The sequence below is a fragment of the Lactuca saligna genome, chromosome 1 (assembly GCF_052625555.1).
Source record: "Lactuca saligna cultivar CGN05327 chromosome 1, ASM5262555v1, whole genome shotgun sequence".
Taxonomy (NCBI): Eukaryota; Viridiplantae; Streptophyta; class Magnoliopsida; order Asterales; family Asteraceae; genus Lactuca; species Lactuca saligna.
In genome coordinates this window covers 34,921,573-34,940,424 of record NC_136417.1, presented here as the reverse complement: position 1 = coordinate 34,940,424, position 18,852 = coordinate 34,921,573, and the positions used below count along the sequence as shown (strand labels likewise).

The 18,852-nt window shown below is 42.7% G+C and overlaps 1 pseudogene; it reads right to left on the bottom strand.

Annotated features, from left to right (window-relative positions):
- Window positions 1-326: 326 nt before the first annotated feature.
- On the bottom strand, window positions 327-12,326 carry LOC145004736 (uncharacterized; annotated as a pseudogene).
- Window positions 12,327-18,852: the final 6,526 nt, after the last annotated feature.

Genomic DNA, 18,852 nt, shown 5'->3' with positions numbered 1-18,852 from the left:
TTTGATTGATATGAACGCTTGTTACATGATCTCACATACATCTTGTTGTTCCTCTTTGCCTTGCCACATTGAAGTATATATATATGGCATAACATTATATTTATCTATTTTTGAACTCACTAAGCGTCACCGCTTACCCTATCAATGTTTAACAATTGCAGGTGATAAATAAATAGTATGTTTACATACTATTGAAAGATGTAGAATAGTTTGTAATAGTACTTTTGTACTACTTTTTATGTTTGTATAAAGGGAAAACCTTAGAGAAACCCCATGTATTTTACATCAATGCTTAAAACAACCCTTATATTAATTTTGTGCTCAATTTAACCATTATTAAATTTTAAACCGTCTAACATAAGTACATTATCCGGTGAGAGAAAGGAAACCCCATTTTATTCTCATTCACTTCATCTTTCTCCTTTCTTGATTCCATTTTCCAGTAATCTTCAAGACCTTTCTAATAAAAGAACCAACACTCATATTCACAATCCCATCTCCACCATTCCCGATTCCAACCAGAGTTGATTTCCTTTTTGGTTGAGCAAAATCCATTAGATTTTTGAAGAGATTTGAAATAGGGTGAACAAGAGATGGATTTAACACGTACCCATTTTCAGCTATGGTGATTAGGTCATCAAGAAACCCATCCATACACTCCCATGGCTTGTCTTATTACAAGGAATTGATTTCTTGAGCTATTTTATGAACCGGGCTATCCCCAGTTCAATGGATCCAAGTAGCACCCATTTCAATTATGTCACCACCAAATTCTGAAGTGTTAATCCTACCTCCTATTCGACTCCCACCTTCAATAATGGCTATATGGGTATTGTTGAGAAATATTTATGAATTCTCATTATGGTTAAGTATCATATTGTTACTAGAATCTAGATGTTATTTCTAAATGCACAATTAAGCCTTAAACAAAATGTACAATTAAGCCGCAAACAAACATACATAACTTGCAAAATCCGAAATCTCCTCTTTAACTTCAACCTGCAAAATGGGTCCCTGAAAACAAAAAAAAAAAATTATAGTCAACATGACATCTGATAAAAAAAAAAGTCAAAAATTTTATTCCTTTTCGATTATATCAACTCAAGATATATTCTTTACTGGATTGACTACGCGATCATTGCATTGTTTATTGGCGAAAGAAGAAAAGTCATGTTGCCCTACAAAATACTTGGCTGCTTCTTTCATGACAAATACATTGAGTTCGGAAAGTTTATGATAAGCATAGAGACTGTAACACCCCCCTCTGGCACGTATCACAATATTGTCCGCTTTGGGCCACTCGGCATGAGGACTTCCCAGGGGGTCACCCATCCTGGTACTACTCCCGCCCGAGCACGCTTAACTGCAGAGTTCTTATGGGATCTGCTACCCTCACGGCTTTAAAACGCGTTGTGATAGGGAAGGTATCCACACCCTTTATAAGGAATGCTTAGTTCTCCTTCACAACCGATGTGGGATCAGATCTAACCCACTTTCACCCCCCATTATAGGGTTCGACATCCCTGTCGAACACATCGACCCGTGCCCTAGCTCTGATACCATTTGTAACACCCCCCTCTGGCACGTATCACAATATTGTCCGCTTTGGGCCACTCGGCACGAGGACTTCCCAGGGGGTCACCCATCCTGGTACTACTCCCGCCCGAGCACGCTTAACTGCAGAGTTCTTATGGGATCTGCTACCCTCACGACTTTAAAATGCGTTGTGATAGGGAAGGTATCCACACCCTTTATAAGGAATGCTTAGTTCTCCTTCCCAACCGATGTGAGATCAGATCTAACCCACTTTAATTGTAACGACCCGTTCCCGGTATGTTGATTTATTGGTAATTGTAGTGAGTTTTTCAAGAGGGACTCGGCGAGTTCTAGCCTGACTCGCCGAGTAGGGTCGCGCCTAAGGGCACGCGTGAGCCAGGGACTCGGCGAGTCCATATCCCTGACTCGGCGAGTCCATCTGTCTGGGTGAAACCCTAAAATCCCCGGGTTGCCCACTATTTATACCACCTTATAGCCCCCATCCTCGCCTCCCTCACCCTGAGAACACAGTGAGAGAACCCTAATCCTCCCTTGAAGAGCTTATATGTGTTTTGGTGCCATTTTGTGAAGGTGTGAAGAAGGAGAAGAAGGAAGAAGCAAGGAGAAGTGTTGTAGTGCAAAGATCCAAAAAAAAAATCAGAGTTAATTGAGGTATTTTCGAAGTTCCATCTTGTTATATGCTTTAAACTTCCATTAGAGCTCTCCTAAGAGCTAGTTGATGCTTGTTCCAAGCCTTACACTTGCATGAACGTCTTATTAAGTCGATATATCTATGGATCTGAATGTTGGGGTGTTGTAGAGCCCAGATCTACTGTCTTTTTGGAGTTATATTGCATGATAACCATAGATCTACCCATTTTATGCATCTTTTAGCCTTATTTCCCTTATTCATGAGGTTGTGCACGTAAAGTTGGAAACTTTACGTGGTAAATCAGCTTATTGGACCCAGATCTATCAATTGTATGTGTTGGATTCAAACAAAATCAAGTAAAAATCGGTTGCATGGCGGCAACTCGGCGAGTCGGAAGAACGACTCGACGAGTTGGGTCGCGAGTCCCGAGTTCTTCAGTTTTATCAGTGTCGAGTGGACGAGGTGAGTTAGAGAGTGGACTCAGCGAGTTGAGGGTGAACTCAGTGATGAAGGGACTCGGCGATTTGTTCATCAACTCGGCGAGTCCAAGGCAATATTCTTGGGATCAAGAACAACTCGTCGAGTCTGTTCATACGACTCGGCGAGTCGGATGAAGATTGTCTGAGTTCTTGGATCAAGAGGGTACTCGTCGAGTCGATGCCAGACTCGACGAGTAGCAGTGAGTAAAAGTGAAAAGTGAGAGTAGGACTCGGCGAGTTGGGTGGCCCAACTCGGCGAGTCAGCCCAAAGGAGAGTTGACTTTGACCAAGGGTAAAAGAGTCATTTTACCCCAAGCGCAGTGTTTAGTATTTGATTGGGTGTGTTTATGGACTTGTAGCCGAGGAGATTCAGGAGCAGCCGCCGTTAGCTTTCCGAGCCACACACTCAGCAGCCAGCTTACGAGGTGAGTTTCCTTCAGTAGGAACGGGTCTAAGGCCACAATGCCGGCCCGTTCAGTTAGCAGTAGTTTCCGGATTTAGGTCCGATGCAGTAGTTAGTATGTTCGATGCCTTCGTGGTTCGAACAGGATTTGTGTGCTATGTTTTATGTGTTAATTATTATGTGTTCCGGGCCACGGCCCGATGTAGCATGTCGTATATGTGTTATGCTATGCCAGATTCAATCAGTCAGTTCCGGACTTCGGTCCGATGCAGTTAGTTCCGGACTTCGGTCCGATGCAGGGGACAAGGTCCCAGTCAGTTCCGGACTTCGGTCCGATGCAGTTAGTTCCGGACTTCGGTCCGATGCAGGGGACAAGGTCCCAGTTAGTTCCGGACTTCGGTCTGATGCAGTTAGTTCCGGACTTCGGCCCGATGCAGGGGACAAGGTCCCAGACAGTTCCGGACTTCGGTCCGATGCAGTTCCGGGCTTCGGCCCGATGCAGTGGGTAAGGCCCAATATGTGTTTATGTGTTATTGTATGGTATGTGGTAGTTTGGGGGAGCTCACTAAGCTTCGTGCTTACAGTTTCAGTTTGGTTTCAGGTACTTCCGCAAGCAAAGGGAAGAGCTCGGGGTGACAGCATCGCACACACCACATCATAGCTTTATCCTGGGGATGTCTTTTGATGTTTTGGGTTGATGTTGTATGATACAGTTTTCCGCACAATTTTTATTATGTTTTGGGGATACATCGCGTGTGTTTTATGTTATGATACTTATATTATGGGTTTGATTATATTGAAAAAAGTGAAAATTTTTGGGTCATGTTTTTGGGTCGTTTCAAGTTGGTATCAGAGCCCTGGTTTGAGGGATTCGGATACACTTCCGGGTGTATCTGAACTCAAACTAAGGGAAATAAAAGATTTTAGTAAAATAAAAATGTGTTACAAAAAGAATTTTAAAAGCACTTAGAAAGAAAGAATTGTTTTTAACAAGATAGAGGTGTGTGCATGCGGTCAGCCGAGCTCAAGTAAGTACTCCCAAATTACCCATACAAGTTATTTGTTCAGTTTCAGTTTCAGTAGAACAGCATGCTAGTATAGGGCTAAGGATCTAGGAGAATGCCTTATGTGCCTGCTTATGTGTTACAACTTTATGAGTATTGCATGCTAGAATTGAGTAGACAGCAGTAGGATAGCCTGTTTAGGTTATGCCTGATAGTATGAGCTTAGCATCCTATGCTAGTGCAGTTTCTTGTTATAAGAATAGTTTTGCCTGAGTCTGTTTCCCTTGTCCGAATGCTACTTGCTTCGTGCTTGGTGGGGTTCTGAGTAGTGGGAGTTAGCCATTAGGTGAACACGTCACACCACATGTGATCAGGTTTGAATAATCCCAGAGTGCTGGAACTGGCCCTATTGCGCAGCTCTTGTTTGAGTCCAACCGTTGTAGGGACGGATCTTTTACTTGAAGGATTATCTGATCCTCATCACATGTGATGGTGTTTAGGTGGTGGCTAACTGGCATTATGAGGAGACCTACAGCAGCTGAGGACCAGTCGCGTTGAGCTTGAAGTTTCCCTAGGGCAAGCCTAGGATGAGAGTAGCAGAGAATGGCAGTAGTAGAAGTGACTTGGTGGAGTCAAGGCAGTTCTTGAGGAAAGTACGGATAGATGTGGAAGGTAGTAGGGGCCCATACTACTGAAAGCAGAGGATCCGTACTCGAATCAAGGAAGGCCAAGGCAAGACCAGGAAGCTAGTAGTAGTATCATGATCCCTTGAGATATTTCAGTGTTCTGATGTTGTTATGATATGTTTCAGAATGGTAGTTTTGCGTCCGAGGCCAGCAGCGGGCAGTTCAGATGCCGGAGGGGGATCAGGATCGGGATCAGGCCCGGAGGCCGGGCAGATGGATGAGCAGACTAGGGAGTTCCTTTCTTCTAAGGTTACCCGCATCATACTAGAGCAGACTCCTGTGATCTTCGGTTCGATCAAGGAGGGTATTTTAGAGCTGATGGATGAGAGATTGAGTACTTTCCGTGCTGAGATGGCGGCCGTGATGGGGTCGCGCACACTTACGTTCAGGGAGTTCAGGGCATGCGGGGCTCCAGACTATCATGGGGCGCGGGACCCCATAGCGAGTACTAGATGGTTGGCGGATGTGGCCAACGCTTTCCGCACTAGCAGGTGTCCCGAGGGGGAGAAGGTCAGATTGGCGTCCTGTCTTCTGAAGGACAGGGCACGAGATTGGTGGGAGGAGGTCGGACATGCCATCGGGGATGATGCGGCATTGGATGCCATGACCTGGGCTGATTTCTCTACCAGGTTCAGGGCGGAGTTTGCACCAGTCATTGAGGTGCAACAGTTAGCTAGGGAGTTTCAGGACCTTACCCAGACTACAGAGACAGTGGCGGAGATCACCGCCAAGTTCAGGGAGAGGGCCCTTCTTGTTCCTCAGTATGCAGCCGATGAGGAAATGAAGAAGGCCCGTTATCATGAGATGTTGCGGAGTGACATCCGCATGTTTGTGAGCCGGTCCAGTTGTAAAACGCTGGACGACATGATTGCCAGAGCTAGAGAGAGAGAGATTGATCTCAAGATGGAGAAGAAGAGGAAACCGGAGGCGGTTTCGGGTTCAGGCAGTGTGGGCAAAAAGCCCAAGGTTTCAGATCACAGGTCTAGGGGTCAGCAGAGCCACGGTCGGTGTGGCAAGTGTGGGAGATTGCACGAGGGGGCGTGCAAGGCAGGGAGTTCCGGCTGCTACAAGTGCGGTCGGACTGGCCATTTGAGTAGGGATTGTACGGCCCCTGCTACTACGCTTACAACATCAGATCTGATTTGCTTTCAGTGCAATCAGAGGGGACATAAAAGGTCCCAGTGTCCCAGTTTAGCTGCAGCAGGGAAGGTGGTTGCACCTGCCCCTGCCACCTTGAGGATTACGGATGGCCGGCAGGGCCGAGCTGATGCGCCAGTGGCGAAGAGCAGGGCATTTCAGATGACAGCAGAGGAGGCGCAAGCGACTCCTGATGTGGTGACGGGTATGAATCTTTCCTTCATCTCTTAATTGTTATAATATCGTTTGAATATTACTTGATGATATGTTTTATTTAGGGTCGTTCTCGGTGAACGGCATCCCTGCTTTGGTATTGTTCGATTCGGGGGCTACCCGATCATTTGTATCGCTTGCGCTTAGCAAGAGATTTAGCAGAGCTCCAGGGGAGCTGGATTGTCCACTAGAGGTTGAGATAGCAGATGATAGGACCGTGAGGGTCGGCAGAGTACATAGAGGGTGTTCCCTTCAGATATTTGATGAGCAGTTTTCAGTGGACTTGGTTCCTATTCCCCTGCGTGGGAATAAAGTTATTGTGGGCATGGATTGGCTAAGCCCCAATGGGGCGGTGATTGATTGTGAGCTTCAGCTAGTGAGGGTTCGCACTCCCAGTGGGGGAGAGATAGTGATTTAGGGCGAGAGGCCCCAGCGAGGACCGATCTTTTGTTCCGCCGCAAGGGCGAAGCGCTATGTTCAGCAGGGTTGCGTCGGTTTTGTAGCTTACGTCTTGGATGCCCGGGAGAAGGGCAAGACAACGATTGATGATGTTCCTATTGTTCGTGACTACCCGGATGTGTTTCCTGAGGATTTGCCGGGGATACCTCCAGAGAGGCAGGTTGAGTTCAGGATCGACCTAGTTCCTGGTGCGGCTCCGATAGCTAAAGCACCGTATCGACTTGCTCCCCCTGAGATGCAGGAGTTGTCTACACAGCTTCAGGAGCTGTTAGACAAGGGTTTCATTCGGCTGAGCAGTTCGCCTTGGGGAGCGCCGATCTTATTTGTGAGGAAGAAGGATGGGTCGCATCGTATGTGCATTGATTATCGGGAGTTGAACAAAGTAACGGTGAAGAACCGTTACCCACTTTCGAGGATAGATGACTTGTTTGATCAGCTTCAGGGAGCGTCCTGGTTCTCCAAGATCGATCTACGCTCCGGTTATCATCAGATGAGGGTTAGAGATGAGGATGTACAGAAGACTGCTTTCAGGACCCGGTATGGCCATTATGAGTTCGTGGTGATGCCATTTGGGCTCACCAATGCCCCAGCCGCGTTCATGGATCTCATGAACCATGTGTGCAGACCGATGCTGGATCGGTCGGTGATAGTGTTTATAGATGACATCTTGGTGTATTCCAAGACACAGGGGCAGCACGAGGAGCACCTGCGGGAGGTGTTGGAGACTTTGAGGAGGGAGAGACTTTTCGCAAAGTTCTCCAAGTGTGAGTTCTGGTTGCGCGAGGTGCAGTTTCTTGGTCATCTCGTCAACCAGAAGGGTATTTTGGTAGATCCGGCCAAAATTGAGGCTGTGATGCAGTGGGAGGTCCCGAGGTCTCCATCTGAGATTCGGAGCTTCCTGGGGTTAGCAGGGTATTATCGGAGATTTATTCAGGACTTCTCCAAGATAGCAGTGCCGCTCACCCGACTAACCAAGAAGTCAGTGGTTTTTCGTTGGGGGCCTGAGCAGCAGGCGGCGTTCGAGACTCTCAGGCAGAGATTGTGCGAGGCTCCGATCCTTACCTTGCCAGAAGGAGTAGAGGATTTCGTAGTCTATTGTGATGCATCGATCACAGGTATGGGAGCAGTATTGATGCAGCGAGGCCATGTGGTAGCTTATGCCTCGAGACAGTTGAAGCCTCACGAGGCTAATTATCCTACCCACGATTTGGAGCTGGGGGCAGTTGTGTTTGCCCTCAAGATTTGGAGACATTACCTTTATGGGGTCCGCTGTACTATATACACAGATCACAAGAGTTTGAGATATCTTATGGATCAGCCGAGTTTGAACATGAGGCAGAGGAGATGGTTAGACGTGCTGAAGGACTATGACTGTGAGATCCTTTATCATCCAGGGAAGGCCAATGTGGTGGCCGACGCCCTGAGCCGCAAGGTGTCGACGGCCCCTATCAGAGATTTGTGTATGAGGATGACAGTGATCACTCCGTTGTTGGAGCGGATCAAGGAGGCTCAGATGGAGGGCCTCAAGGAGGAGAGGCAGAAGTGTGAGAGGATAGTGGGCCGAGTAGCTTCAATTGATTGCGACAGTCGGGGTTTGTTGACGCTTCATGGTAGGATATGGGTACCGTACCGGGGTGGGGTACGGAAAGTATTGATGGACGAGGCTCATAAGTCTCGATTTTCTATCCACCCAGGAGCGACGAAGATGTATCGAGACCTTCGATCTGATTATTGGTGGCCCTGCATGAAGCGAGATGTCGCTTGGTATGTGGAGAGATGTTTGACCTGTCGAAAGGTCAAGGCGGAGCACTAGAGACCTCACGGCAAGATGCAGCCGTTAGACATTCCCGTGTGGAAATGGGAGGACGTCACCATGGATTTTGTCACCAAACTCCCCAGGACCGCACGCGGGGTGGACTCGATATGGGTAGTAGTGGATCGGTTGACGAAGAGTGCCCATTTTATTCTGATTCAGGAGAGTATATCGGCGGAAAAGTTAGCCGATATCTATGTGCGAGAGATTGTGGCACGTCATGGAGTGCCGGTATCGGTGGTGTCGGACCGAGACGTTCGTTTCACGTCCAGATTCTGGAAGCGGTTCCACGACGAGATGGGTACTCGTCTCCATTTCAGCACCGCTTTTCATCCTCAGACTGACGGGCAGAGCGAGAGGACGATTCAGACTCTCGAGGACATGCTTAGGGCATGTGTTTTAGATTTTGGGGGCAGTTGGGATACGTATCTTCCGTTAGCGGAATTCTCGTATAACAACAGTTATCATGCGAGCATAGACCTCCTTTTGAGATGTTATATGGCAGGAAGTGCAGGACCCCGATTTGTTGGGGCGAGGTCAATCAGCGAGTCATCAGGAGCACCGAAGTGGTGCTCAAGACGACTGAGTTGATCCAGCAGGTCCGTAGTAGGCTGCAGACTGCACAGAGTCGGCAGAAGAGCTACACCGACAGGAGGCGTTCGGACTTGGAGTTCCAGGTGGGCGACATGGTTCTTCTGAAAGTCTCACCTTGGAAAGGTGTCATTAGGTTCCGGAAGAGGGGCAAATTGGGCCCCAGATTTATTGGTCCTTTCAGGGTTTTGGCTCGGGTGGGTCGGGTTGCTTATCGGTTAGATCTCCCTGAGGAGCTTAGTCAGATACACAACACCTTCCACGTGTCGCAGTTAAGGAAGTGTTTGGTGGATGAGACGACAGTCGTTCCCTTAGAGGATATCCAGGTTGATAGCGGCCTGAATTATATCGAGAGACCGGTCGCGATTCTGGAACGGAAGACCAAGACCTTGAGGAACAAGGTAATTCAGCTAGTAAAGGTGCAGTGGCAGCACCGGAAGGGGTCTGAGTGGACGTGGGAGGCTAAAGAGGAAATGAGAGCGCACTACCTAGAGTTATTTGCAGATCCAGTCGTAGCAGACTTCGAGGACGAAGTCTGAGACAAGTGGGGGAGAATTGTAACGACCCGTTCCCGGTATGTTGATTTATTGGTAATTGTAGTGAGTTTTTCAAGAGGGACTCGGCGAGTTCTAGCCTGACTCGCCGAGTAGGGTCGCGCCTAAGGGCACGCGTGAGCCAGGGACTCGGCGAGTCCATATCCCTGACTCGGCGAGTCCATCTGTCTGGGTGAAACCCTAAAATCCCCGGGTTGCCCACTATTTATACCACCTTATAGCCCCCATCCTCGCCTCCCTCACCCTGAGAACACAGTGAGAGAACCCTAATCCTCCCTTGAAGAGCTTATATGTGTTTTGGTGCCATTTTGTGAAGGTGTGAAGAAGGAGAAGAAGGAAGAAGCAAGGAGAAGTGTTGTAGTGCAAAGATCCAAAAAAAAAATCAGAGTTAATTGAGGTATTTTCGAAGTTCCATCTTGTTATATGCTTTAAACTTCCATTAGAGCTCTCCTAAGAGCTAGTTGATGCTTGTTCCAAGCCTTACACTTGCATGAACGTCTTATTAAGTCGATATATCTATGGATCTGAATGTTGGGGTGTTGTAGAGCCCAGATCTACTGTCTTTTTGGAGTTATATTGCATGATAACCATAGATCTACCCATTTTATGCATCTTTTAGCCTTATTTCCCTTATTCATGAGGTTGTGCACGTAAAGTTGGAAACTTTACGTGGTAAATCAGCTTATTGGACCCAGATCTATCAATTGTATGTGTTGGATTCAAACAAAATCAAGTAAAAATCGGTTGCATGGCGGCAACTCGGCGAGTCGGAAGAACGACTCGACGAGTTGGGTCGCGAGTCCCGAGTTCTTCAGTTTTATCAGTGTCGAGTGGACGAGGTGAGTTAGAGAGTGGACTCAGCGAGTTGAGGGTGAACTCAGTGATGAAGGGACTCGGCGATTTGTTCATCAACTCGGCGAGTCCAAGGCAATCTTCTTGGGATCAAGAACAACTCGTCGAGTCTGTTCATACGACTCGGCGAGTCGGATGAAGATTGTCTGAGTTCTTGGATCAAGAGGGTACTCGTCGAGTCGATGCCAGACTCGACGAGTAGCAGTGAGTAAAAGTGAAAAGTGAGAGTAGGACTCGGCGAGTTGGGTGGCCCAACTCGGCGAGTCAGCCCAAAGGAGAGTTGACTTTGACCAAGGGTAAAAGAGTCATTTTACCCCAAGCGCAGTGTTTAGTATTTGATTGGGTGTGTTTATGGACTTGTAGCCGAGGAGATTCAGGAGCAGCCGCCGTTAGCTTTCCGAGCCACACACTCAGCAGCCAGCTTACGAGGTGAGTTTCCTTCAGTAGGAACGGGTCTAAGGCCACAATGCCGGCCCGTTCAGTTAGCAGTAGTTTCCGGATTTAGGTCCGATGCAGTAGTTAGTATGTTCGATGCCTTCGTGGTTCGAACAGGATTTGTGTGCTATGTTTTATGTGTTAATTATTATGTGTTCCGGGCCACGGCCCGATGTAGCATGTCGTATATGTGTTATGCTATGTCAGATTCAATCAGTCAGTTCCGGACTTCGGTCCGATGCAGTTAGTTCCGGACTTCGGTCCGATGCAGGGGACAAGGTCCCAGTTAGTTCCGGACTTCGGTCCGATGCAGTTAGTTCCGGACTTCGGCCCGATGCAGGGGACAAGGTCCCAGACAGTTCCGGACTTCGGTCCGATGCAGTTCCGGGCTTCGGCTCGATGCAGTGGGTAAGGCCCAATATGTGTTTATGTGTTATTGTATGGTATGTGGTAGTTTGGGGGAGCTCACTAAGCTTCGTGCTTACAGTTTCAGTTTGGTTTCAGGTACTTCCGCAAGCAAAGGGAAGAGCTCGGGGTGACAGCATCGCACACACCACAGCATAGCTTTATCCTGGGGATGTCTTTTGATGTTTTGGGTTGATGTTGTATGATACAGTTTTCCGCACAATTTTTATTATGTTTTGGGGATACATCGCGTGTGTTTTATGTTATGATACTTATATTATGGGTTTGATTATATTGAATAAAACGAAAATTTTTGGGTCATGTTTTTGGGTCGTTTCAGAGACGATGGAATAGGTCCAAGACAGTGTCGTTATAAATCTTGTAATGGTAGATCCTTTCGGTGACTGAAAAACGAGCATGGAAGTCGAGGAATGCAGGGTTGATTTCTCGAATTCGAACATCAAGAGGAAGAAGACCATTCAGTGTTGTGTGCATGTCATGCAGATCCTTGTAATTAAATGGTGTAACAAACTGTGCCACCTGAAAAAAGATAAAATCATGTTTCAAGCTTTTAATCTAACATCAACAACAAACGTATGATGGAAGGCAGTCGACCTGGTCGAAGGCATAAACTCCGGCATCGGTTCTACTTACACCGACTGCACACAGATCCTTACGTTCTAGCTTTGTAACTCGAGTTAGGGCTTGTTCCAAGAGGCACTGTAAGGTTGGCGTTGATGGTTGATATTGCCAACCTGATAATTACAGCCATAATCAACAATCAAAATTGAAAAAAAAAGGAAAAAGTTTTCGAAGATTGATAGAAAGAGATGCGGGAGATAATAGATATATAGAGTAATTGGGAAATTCAATGGGGCAGAAATTAGGGTATAGGAGAAACGAAGAATGAAATTGGTTTCACTTATCATGACAGAGAAAGTAATCGGGGAATTCAAGAAAGGCAAATGGAAACTGGAGAATCGAGTGCCATCGTAAGATAAACAAGCGCCATTTGTAAGTGTTAGGCGGAGGAGTTTGTTGATTACACAAGTCATCGAGATGAGCAGCGGCCAACGGCAGTCCAACTCCAAGTACGGCGTAACCCATTATTCTTCCACAGTCCACACCATTTGTATACCAGTCCAACAATGGTTTCTATTCCACTGACCAGTTACGTTATGTACACTGAGAAGAACGGCTAATCTATGGTTTCCTGCTATAGTTATGTAAAGGAAGAAGACAAAGAGAAATGAGATGATGATTTTCAAGCAGCCACACCTTTTAATCTATTTTTGGTTATGTTACCGGTTGTTAAATTGCAACCGGTTATAAGCTAAAAACGGGATAGATCAGCTTTAATAATGGTTAAATTGAGCACAAAATTAATATAAGGGTTGTTTTAAGTAGTGAGGTAAAATGTATGGGGTTTTTCTAGAGTTTTCCCTTGTATAAATTACAATATCCTGGGTAGTTATGTAATATATATAACACTTTGTAATAGAAGGTTTGTATTCAATAGTTTGTAAATCCTTTATATTTCAATGTAAAATATTGCTTTTATGAATATGCAAATAGCATGTTCTGGAGTAATGATAATGTGAAATATGAAAGTTTGGGTCTTTCAAAAATATGAAAGTTGGGGTCTTTCAGTTGACAACGAAATCATGGACTTCGTGTCGTAGTCCCTCCATGAATAACTGAATTTTCTCATCTTCAATTGGAATATACTTCGTATCAAACCTTGCTCTTTGATTAAACTGAGTTTCATACTCATTCACAGTCATTCCTCTTTGTTTAAGCTCGAGGAATTCCTTCTCCAATCTTCTCCTCATATCTAGAGGACAATACTTCTCTAGCACATGAGTCTTGAACAACTCCCAGGATAAGTTCTCCTGGTCACATCCATCGAGAGCTTCATATGTTGCTTCCCACCAGACTAAGGTTTATCCAATGAGCATTGCAGAAGCATAGATAGCCTTGTCTTCATCATCCACATGAGAAACACGAAATACTTTCTCGGTGTTCTGAATCCAAGTTAGAACAATTATAGGATTAAGGACACCAGAAAACTCCGTAGCACCACTACTCTTGAAATCTTTGAACGAGGGACGCTTCACCTTTCCGCATGAAGATTCTCCAATGACTTTCTCTTTTCCTTTATCATCATTCTTTTTGTGTTCTTCGAGAGTCTGCCGAATAACACCAGTAAGTTTACCTAAGAGTCGCTCCTCACGAGGAGATACTGGAGTATTCACTTCCTCGGGTTGAGGATCTCCACCAACCTCAGGGGTATGACTACTTACTAGTTCAACCATCGATCTGAAATACGGAGTAAGATAGTATTTTAGAATATTAGGGTTTACTATTACCTAATACTTTTACTTATATATTTCCTATGGTTTGTATCCCTATACTTACAATGATTAAGTTCATATATTGAGCTTCCTATAGTTTAAGTCTAAATACCAATCTGTGGAATTTAGTTCGCTTAAACTACTGCTCTGATACCATGGTTGAAAGACCCTAACTTTCGGTTTTTTTTTTAAAGACCCAAACTTTCATACTTCACAATATCATTACTCCAAAACATGCTATTTGCATATTCATAAAAGCAATATTTTACATTGATAAAGGGAATTACAAACTATTGGATACAAACCTTCTATTACAAAGTGTTATATATATTACATAACTACCCAGAATATTGTAATTTATAAAAACATAAACTGTAGTACAAAAGTACTATTACAAACTATTCTAAATCTTTCAATACTATGTGAACATACTAGTTACTTATCACCTACAATTATTGATAGGGTAAACGGTGACGCTTAGTGAGTTCAAAAATATATACAATATAACGTTATGCCATATATATACTTCAATGCGGCAAAAGCAAAGAGGAATAACAAGATGTATGTGAGATCATGTGACAAGCGTTCATATCAATCAAAGACTTTATTCAAAGATATACTTTTCAATTCTTGATATACATCAATAAGGCTTTGGCCCAAATGGCATAGAAGACATGCAATTTCTGATTAACATCTTGTTAGATTTCAGGCTTATAGTCCTGTCTAACCAGTTGCCAATGCCATAGAATATAAGTCATTCTCTTACGGAGACATGCTCTACATGGCCAGAGGCTACTTACCAGTACCAATATGAATCTAAGTCCTTTCACTGATCACATGGTCAAAGGTATTACAATTGCTATAAACATAGCGAATAACACGAGAAATAACTCAGAATAATAAAACTAAAAAGCACATAGCACATATAACACATAACATACAAAGGTTCCTATATATTAAACTCACCTTAAGTTAACCGGGGGGGTTAAAATAGTAATTTGGATAGCACTTCGGCTTTAAATATGTCTTTCTATGTTGAAAACCGGGAGCTTAATTGAAAACCGGGCTCTGCGAAGGTAGGGCTTCAAAACCGAAAAGATAAAGTTTTCGGGCTTCTCGGGGGTCTTGGGACGTGTTTCGGCTGCTAAAACTGTTACCGGGGCTTCGGGGAAGTCAAAATAGTGAAAATATGGATTTAGGGGTGAAAAATGGAAATTTACTAATTTTAGCCGGGAGGGTTCGCACCCTCCTCTATTTATAGGGCGAGAGGTTCGAATCTGAGGGCTGAGAGGCGTCCACATCGCGCCTGTGAGGCTCGGTCCTGAGGAGAGTGACGAGGCTACTCGGTGGCATCTGTAGCAAAGGGCAGGTGGCGCAGCAGCGAGGCACACGACAGGAGTGGAGGCGATACGAAGCGCACGTCGGAAGGCTACTGATCGCGACATTGGTCAAATCCAGAAGCAGCACGCGTCGGACATGCGAGGGACCAATGCTCTGGGCGAACCGAACTATGACGCGTGTCGGACACGAGGCGAAATCTCGCGAGGCCGGCACTATTCATACGAATTTCTCGGAAAATGTGCCCTAAACTTCTAAAATCCATAACTTTCGCATACGAGCTCCGTTTTTGACGTTCTTTATATGAACGTGTAGCTAAAATTACACTCTACAACTTTCATTTAGTCTTCATCGGCTAATTTTGACTTTAATTTTAATATTCTTATTTTTAACAGACCGGGACAGGAATATCCTTTAAAAATTCATAACTTCTTCATCCGACATCCGTTTTCGTTAGACTTTTTACCGTTGTACTACAAATGACGAGATATTCGATTCTCTTTTAGGATGTATCGGTCAAATATCGCTCGATCTAAAATTTGAGTTTTTAGCTGTCTACTGTAAGTTGAAACTTCGAAAAATCATAACTTGCTCATACGAAGTAAGATTTTGGCGTTCTTTTTATCGAATTTCTCGGTTTAACGAATACTACGACTTTTATTTAGATTACTAAGGCTAAAAAGTAGTTTATCAAAAACTCACTTTTTACGTCATTTGGCGTTGTGCCGGTTTTATCGAGGATCTTCGGTTGGTCATAACTTGTTCGTTATAACTCGGATTTCGACGAGGTTTTCGCCTACAAGTTTCTAACGAGATTCTCTACAACATCAAATAATAAAATTTTACTTATTTAAAATTTTATATTTTCGCTAAATTTCACTATTTGGCTTTTATTTTGAATATCATAAGACTTCCAATATTTTATGAGTGATTCTAAACATAGTTTTACTTCATTTTTAGTAAAACCCATCTGTTAGAACTCAACACTCAATTTCACATAGTATTTCACAACTTTATTCATTACAAAACACGATTTTAAAACGTGTATGTTACAAAGATATATAAAATGGTCCTTATAGTTTGGTTGCAGAAATGGTCTCTGAGGGTAAAATAGTCATTTTAAAAAAATTAACAGTCAAGTTGTAAAAGTTAATGACAAATGGATTAAAACACAATAAAACTTATTGAAAATGACGAAATCTACAACTTTTCATAGAATTAGACCTTAACCACATAAAATGAAAAACAATAAGGATCATTTTTGCAGTTTTGTTGATATAAAGTTATGATTAACAAAACTGGTTGGTTGGTTTTCATTTATGAAAAATATTTAGAGAAAAATAGTTGATAGCTTCTAAAAATTTAAAATTATATAAATTTAAAATTTAAAGTGAAAATTACTTGCAAGAGTATTTCTTTAAATTCAACTCCTTATAATTTATAAAAAGTTAAAAATAGCATCATTGCAATACTATAAAGTATCACTTTCTCTCTATAATAAATTAAAACCAAATTAAATAGGCCTTGGATGATAAGTATTGCTTTACCTGGGTGAGTCCAAATGTATATGGAACCCGAAACAAAAAGAAAAAAACAACCCTCCAAGACAAATGTAATAAAGATTCAAAAAAATGTCATTAATTCTTCATTATCGACGTGCTCAATTAACAATAACAAGCAATCCAAATTGTTTATCTTTTGAGATAATTTGAGTTAGAACCAACTTTAGGCCCTAACAATCAATTATACAATATATATATATATATATATATATATATATATATATATATATATATATATATATATATATATATATATATATATATATATATATAGCCTTAAAATTTGGGCCTCCTAGAAACATGGGCCCTAGATGGTCGTCCGGATTGCCCACCGTCTGGATCGGCCCTAATCTTCACGATATATTTACGAGACTTCATTTATAATATAATTTCTTAGTTATAATACACTTTTTATATACTTCTAATAAATAAAATTAATACTAACAAATAACAATTATCTAAAAATAAAAGTTCTAAAACCAAAGGTATAAAATTGAACTTCTATATAAATGAAAGGGTTACATATACAAAAATATCGTACTAATTATTTGATATAACGTTTTTTTATGATGCCTTTTTATAAAGACAAATTAAATATCCTCCTACAAATTCTTCTACCCAATTAAATGATTACATATATCATTTTATTATACTTAGATATCATTAAATGTGTATTAAACGTGACACATATCATCATTTAATTTGGTAGGAAGATTTTTAGGAACAAAAAGTAGGAGAATATTTAATTTTTCTTTTATAAACTAGCCAAAGCCCTGCGCCATTGGCGAGGGCCATTTGTATAATCTTGGTATTACACTTTTTTTTTTTTTTTTTTTTTTTTTTTTTTTTTTTTTAGTTTTTGTCAATTTCAATGGAATCAACATTCAACATTTTCCAAAATACCAAACAAGAACCGTTGACCGTTTCAATTTTAGTAGGTCGTATGTCTGTGCCATAATACAATTTTACCACCTCTCCTCATATTTGGCCGACTTATCATATGTGTTCATATGAAAAGAAACAATATACAAAAAATAAAAAACATTATGGTTAGAATATTTAAATTAAATGAATGAAGGTTGGGATAAAACCCGACCAATTTGATGATTTTGATAACAATGAAAAGAGATTAAAAATATTGTATGCTAACTGGTATGTGTTTAGTAGTTCTTTATTATTCTCTCAAACATACCTAACAAATCACTTATGAAGTAACAATATGTAGTTGAGTGTCAATCTCCTACATATATATGCTCCATTGTCACACCCCCGAACCAGACGGCGGAAACGTCCGGGGGCTGTCGTGACTCAATTGAATACCATAACATTGAATATATATGAAACATAACAACATTCGTCACCATTCATCAACATAGTACAACCAGTAGTGTTTACATAACAAACATTGTTTAAACATTACATTCCCAAAAATTAAATTGTTTAATTCATACATAAATAAACTGCAACAGTCACTGAATGTGATTTCCCTCGATTCACTGGTTCCCTGAGAATACAAGTATTTTGAAAAACGTCAACATATGAAATGTTGGTGAGTTCATAAGTAGTGTTTAAAATCGAATGTTTGTATTGTTTGAAAAACCACCAGAAAATCCGATATTTTCTGAAAAGGAAAGCTTTTAAAAAGGTTTGTGAAGATCCATAGGTATGCTTTGCTTGTTTCTATACTTAAAAAAAAATGTTCATTGAAGTTGTATGCTTTTCAAATTTGTGTGTATTGAAAACCCTAGGAAAACCCGATGTTCTCCTAGTTCCTTGAATTACGTGATGATACATTTAAACCATGGCATAGCGTATAGTGTCAGTCCCGGGCGACGTTGGAAGGTTCTCGAGCAGGATTATTTACTAAAAACCCGCGTTACACAAACGCCCAGTTTATAGTTATACTAACGACTCCGAAGGCGTCGTCAGTACTAATCACGTTATCCAATCGCCCTGACTAGGTGTAGTCCCACATCCGAAGAGAAAGAGGTCACGAAGACCCCGGTAACTCCATTAGCCGGTTGGGGATAAAATGTACGAGGGGTCCCAGACCCGCCTCGCATGAAATGTAGACCTTACTAGCAAGACCAAAGGACCCTTGGGGACCGGTGGTATACAAGCCATTGAAAGTCCATTTACGTTGTGTCGGATCGGTAAAACCCAACACTCCGTAAAAAAAATGTCTTCGGGCCTTAAGATCAGGTCATTGGGCTAGCTAGGCTCAACGAACAAGATTTTACACTTGTGGGGCCCAAAGATGGTGCATAGACGTCTGTGCACACTCGCATGTGTATGTATAACCAAACGTTACTTGTATGAATCGTAGTGTTAGTAGTTGTAGATTTTTATTGGCTCGAGACCGACCCAATTCGTTTAACA